Source organism: Vigna umbellata, chromosome 7, assembly GCF_029865625.1.
Source record: "Vigna umbellata cultivar VRB3 chromosome 7, Vumbellata_1.0, whole genome shotgun sequence".
Lineage (NCBI taxonomy): Eukaryota > Viridiplantae > Streptophyta > Magnoliopsida > Fabales > Fabaceae > Vigna > Vigna umbellata.
In genome coordinates, this window is record NC_142171.1 from 6470021 (window position 1) to 6476384 (window position 6364).

The 6364-nt window shown below is 34.3% G+C and overlaps 1 pseudogene; it reads left to right on the forward strand.

Moving 5' to 3' along the window:
* Positions 1–383: 383 nt before the first annotated feature.
* On the forward strand, positions 384–1771 carry LOC124823206 (2-hydroxyisoflavanone dehydratase pseudogene; annotated as a pseudogene).
* Positions 1772–6364: the final 4593 nt, after the last annotated feature.

Sequence of the window (6364 nt, forward strand, 5' to 3'; positions counted from 1 at the left end):
AGGAGGAAAAATTATGTATTGTACAATGACACGTGAATACATTATTTTATATTATTTTAATAAATAATGATATGATAACATATTTTTACTTTCATTTAATACATAATATAAAAATAAAATAATCATAAAAAGTAAATTTTTATATAGTTTTTTAAAATAAAAAATTAAAAGAAATAATGTTAAATAAATCTAAAAAATTTATGTTTATAAAAGTATATTTTTTTATTTTAATATAATGCATATTTGAATTGTTTTTGTTAAAATTATTATACGTAAGTACAGTAAGTAAAAAAAAAAGTGTCTTATGTTTTTTAAAAATATGTTTCAAAATATCTTTTTCTTATAAATTGTGTAAATTTTAGAAATCAGTTAAACCGTTCTTTATGGCATTGTTTCTAACCATCAACAGTTTCGGTTGTTTCTGCCAACCCTTTCTCTTTTATTCATTGCTACCAAACTCTCACATATTCTCCATCTTTTTCACACTTTTTCTCGTTCCATCTTTCTTACATCTTTTCTCATCACTGCAATGGAACCAAGCATCAAGCCCGGCGAGGTTGTCCGCGAGTTTCCTCACCTCTTCCGCGCCTACAAAGACGGCAGCGTCGAGCGTCTCCTCGGCACCGAAACCACTCCTGCCGGAACAGACCCCACCACCGCCGTTGAATCCAAAGACGTCACCATAAACCCCCAAACCAACGTCGCCGTCCGCCTCTACCTCCCTTCCAACGCTTCCTCCTCCTCCGAGAAACTCCCTATTCTCGTCTACATCCACGGCGGCGCCTTCTGCGTCTGCACCCCCTTCAACCCCGCCTACCACAACCACCTTAACACAGTCTGCGCGGGCGCCAGCGTTATCGTGGCCTCCGTTCACTACCGCCTCGCCCCGGAGCACCCGCTTCCCGCCGGCTACAACGACACCTGGGAGGCCTTCCTGTGGGTCGCCTCCCACGCTGCCGGTTCCGGCCCGGAGCCCTGGCTCAACGCCCACGGCGATCCAAAAAACGTGTTCATAGCCGGTGACAGCGCCGGCGGTAACATCGCGCACAACGTGGCGATGCGAGGCAGTGCTGAGGGGTTCTCGGGATTGAACCTCCAGGGGATGGTGCTGCTCCACCCATTCTTCGGGAACGATAAAAAGGATGAGCTGGTAGAGTATCTGTACCCTACCTACGAAGGACCGAGCAACATGATGATCCACGCCCCGCTGGATCCGAAACTATCGGATCTGGCGTGTCCGAGGTTGCTGATCTTCGTGTCAGAGAAAGATTTTCTGAGGGACAGAGGGATAAGCTATTACGAGGCGCTGAAGAAAAGCGGGTGGAAGGGTGAGGTGGAGAAGGTGGAGTTCCCCGGAGAAGACCACGTGTTTCATCTTCTTCAGCCCTCTAAGCAAAATTCCTTGGATCTCGTTAAACAGTTTGTCGCATTCTTGAAGCAAACCCCCTCGAGCCGCTGATTCATTGGTTAGATTATGATCACCCACTTTCTCATACTACTCTTTTGTTATTATTGCTTTTATTATGCCGTCTACCTTTTGGAAGCTCGTGCCCTGTGGATTTCTCTGTCTTCTTCTCCAGCTAGTCATAGCATAGCAGGAAGAGAATTTTCCTGTGAATTGAAAGCTCAGAATTTTGTTTCCGATTCTCTTGCTCCGTGTTTTTGTCTGAATTCAAGTGAATACAGGCATGTAACTGTCTTTCAATATTTCCTCGTTTTCTTTGTCGTTTCTATCCATAAGTGAATACAGACATGTGACTGTCTTTCAATATTTGCTAGTTTTCTTTGTCGTTTGTATCCAGTAATTGCTTTTTGCGTTCGTATTCTTGGAAATATTCATACAATTTCTCAAGAAAACTGAGGAGAGAAAACAAAATGAAGTACTCTTATCTCTCTCGTTATATGCTAGACAATGCATTTTTAAAAATAAAAAAATTGACATAGATTTTTTTCATAACATTTTGACACATAATTTTTTTACTAATTTATTATTATTTTTTGTTATAAATGTATAATATTAAAATGTTGGTGAAAAAAATATGTATTAACATTTCGTTGTCATTGTACCATTATTTGCGGGAAGAAGTGGGTATACTGTAATGAGGTGTCTATTTAACGCATATTTAATATAGCAGTGGTCGACTCACATGGTGGCCAAAAAATAATGACTTTTAAGTGAAAATGAATCAGTGATTTTTTTGCCGTGGAAAATTGAGTCCTTACTAATCACCCCAACTGTGGGTAAGGGGACGAGTATGGAGTAACATGTTGCGTTACTAATCTCTATCTGCACCACTCCCTACTTTAATGTTGCAAGACGAAACTGAGTAATTGTCTAACTAGTGAGAGAAAAAGGAAGTTAGTTGTAAATAAATAAGAAAAACTCCTATGAGGAGAGACCTATTTTCACTGGTAATCGAGATCTGGAAACGTAAAAGAGAGTGTTACAACAACTGTTTCGGACTTAAGCATCCATTTCAGTTTCCCACAGTGGTTTTGCTGCAGCGTGTGACAACGGCGTCGGGGTGGGTGTGACACGGCGACGCATGTGCGGCAGTGACACGGGACAGAGGCAAGGGTTTTTGGCTTGTGGCGCATTCTTTTCAGAAGGAGATCCGTCCCTGGTGTTTGCTTTTCGGCTGGTGTTTCTGCGGCGGCGAGTGCTTTTGGCGTGTGTCACGTTGTATTTAGAGGCAGGCTCATCCCGACAGTGGCCTTGTGGCGGCGGTGGCTGTGCGGTAGAGGTGTTTGTTCGACGGTAAAGATATCCATAACCAGCTATAAAGTTTGATCACTCTACTCTGCACAAATTGTCAACAAGAGCAGGAAGACATATCAGAAGCGCAACCATGTAGTTCCTTATTTCTCATCAACACAAGCTTCAAGAGAAAAACAGAGTTTTGATGACAACAATCTAAGAAAAAAAATAGGAAAACTCTGCACTTTGACGTATCAACAAAGGAAAAGGAAAATAGCTTATTAACCATGTTCATTATCCAAAATAAAATATTGATAATGCATTACACATTGGACTTAAGCCAAAGTCAATTTTACTTGACAATTAACCATGTTAATCCAAACATTTTCAGTTAAGTGCAATGTTGTAATGAATGAAACTCTTCCCTCCAATGCCCTCAATGAATAATTAGAACAAATGTCATAAGTGACGTGGTAATTCAATATTTGTCATAATAGGATTTTCGTAATAAAGTTCAAAACATACGATAATGGTCTCTCATAAAAGTTTTTAATCCCTAATTTATTTAAATTATTTTCGTATTTTTATCTTATTTATCCTCTTTTCGCGAATTCTCTTTCTCAATTTACCTTCTTCTCTCTTTTACAATAAGAAAAATGATTATTTGACACACTTAAATTTTTTAGGTTTATTTGACACTATCCTTACTTATTTTTACTTTTCTTCTTTTTGAAAAAATACAAAACTTTACACTTTTATAACCATTTTATCTTATATCATGTGTCAAATAAATATAAAAGTATGTCATGATACCCTTTCTCTTGTGATAATATTTATCTTCTCTTTACTTGTTGGCCTCTCCACATTACATCGATCACATGGCCTCATCTCCATGTCGTGGTCTCCCGCTGTGGTTTTCATACCATTGTCTTCGTGATGTCTTCTCCAATTTGCATACAATCAGGTTTTCTCTCTTTCCTTCACTTATCCATGTTGTCATTCAATATTTGCTCCAATGTATTTGTTTTGTTGCCCATTTCCCTCTTTATATTGTTGTATCGAACCTCAAGATGCATAGATTCGAGTTTTTTTTTCCTGCATAGGTTTTCTGTATCGATAAAAAAAAATTGAGGGGATTCTTCTGTTTAGAAGACTTTTTTGTTTTGTTTTCTTCTTTTTCTCCTCTTGGCTCTCGATTCTCTTTTATTCTTCTTGTCTTAATTTTCTATTTAGTAGAGTAAGATATATATATATATATATATATATATATATATATATATATATATATATATATATATATATATATATATATATATATATATATTAAGAGAGTGAACATTTGGGTAAAGGGTTTCATACGCACAGCGGTGTGAGGAACCACCATTGAGTGCAAAGCCATCGGAGGAGGACACTTGAGTTGTTGGGACTACGAGAGTGCAAAGCCACTGAGAGGATTTTAGTGTAAACAATACTTTGTACCTTTTCAATTTCAAAAAATTAATACAATTGAATGATTCATTTTCCAATTTGTGTTCTAATTTTACATTATTTCAATTTGTTCTTGATTCATTTTTTGATTATTTAAGATTTTCTTGCAAAGTTTTTTTTTTTATCTGGGTTGAAGTTTTCATGTTCAGTTTTATTCTTTTCTCGTGCATTATAATTGTGTGATTCTTGCAAAACCACATTCTTATGTATCAATTGTGTTTTTGCATTTCTTTACAGTTTTAGTTTTATCGTTTACTATATTTCTACCAATTAAAATTACCATATCTTGCTTTCTTTTAGATTTTCGCAATCTTGTTTGTGTTCATGTGTTGTTATTTTTCAGCATTGGCATTATCAACTTTGTTCTTTTTTAGGTTTTTTCAAATATTTGAATTATTTTCTATGTTTTAAATTCTAGTATTTGAAACCTTAATTTGTTTATATATTTCTTTTCAACCCTGAGAGGTTGATTCAAAGTTGTTGCTTGAATCTGATTAATTAATTGGATTGTGTAAACTCAATAGGTATGTGATTTAGTTTAAAAATCAAATGACCCCAAAGTGGACCTTTAAGATGTCTACCTTCGTGACCACACTATCATATAAATTCTCAATGTAACAAATATTTTAAAGATAGATAAAACTTATTATGGATTTTATTAATATTGCCCTTCCTACGAAGGATAGGTCTCTTTCTTTCCATTAAAGTGTAGTAATTTCATTAGCAACATAACAACAAGGACAATAAGATATCTAAATAAATAGTAGTTATATACTATAAACGAATAAACAAGTCGGAGAATATTTTTAATTTAAAATAAATTCAGTTCAATTTTTTTACTTTTAACAGTTTATTAAAATATAACTTTGTTTTTAAATATTATTTAAAAACATTTAAATTCGATCTCCGTCAATTTTTTAATAAATATATAAAATTTTAGTTCATTTTACTTTCTTTCTTGTGTTGCATGTCAATCTCATTTTTTAAGTAATAATTTAAATAAAGATATTCCTTCCATTTTTGGAAAATTTATCACGTCATTTTTCACATAAAACATGAGAATGAGCAACTTTTAATATGATTAAGTTTAATATATATTTGTATTTAAATTTTAATATCTACGTCAATGGGAAAATTATAAGTGTGAGATCATGAAACAAATGCACACAATTATATGTACAAACATTATTGAATAAGGTAATAAAAATTTGATTAAATACTTATCAATATTATTTTAATTTTATTACTTTATTTATAGATATTTAACTATTCATCCTCATTAGAAGGAAGAGACATGAAAGAAATTAGAATAAAGTGGACTGTTTTTTTAAATGTCAGTGACTTGTACTAGTGTACTTATGGAACTGTGTATACCCTGACAAGTTGAACTCTACAAACTTCCTCAATCTTCCTCGAGTCAAGAATTTTTCCTTGCTCCTCTCGGTACTTGTGCTCCATAGGATGGACGGTGGTGTGCCTGAAAAAGTCACTTTATGTCCAGGTGAGTTTGGTGGATTAGATAGAACCTAAATTGTAAACATGAACTTAAATTATTTACTTTGATTTTATTATTTATAGAATAATTATCACATTTGTGAGTCCACACTTATTAAGGTTAGAGTGGGTATAGGGATTCATTTATTTTGATATAAATTATGTTAAGTTAAAGAATATCACACTAATAAAGTATAACAAACAAATTTAATTCTGAATAGTAACAGACTGACTTGTGGCAGGATAGGAAGAGGTCGATTTGTGACCGAGTACGAAGAAATTGGCTTATGGTTGGGTGGAAAAATTTTGACTTGTATCTGATGGAAACATGCCGATTTATGATTATGTATGAAGAGATTTGCTTTTGATTAGATAGGAAGAGGTCGACTTATGATCGAGTAGAAAAATGTTGGTTTATAACTAATTAGAAAGAGGCCAACTTGTAACCGCGACTTGTGACATGGTAAGAACAGGCCAACTTTTAGGTAGTATAAAAATATTAACTCTCTAGTTTTCTGATGACTTTGAAAAATGTAAAAAACTTAAATAAAATAATTGTAACTGACCATTTGTTAACTAACTTATGAAACATGATACCAAAATAATAGGTATTGGATAATCGTGCTGTACCAACAAAACAAATGTAAAGAAAAGAAAAAATAAAGTTGTATCTTTAGTAATGAT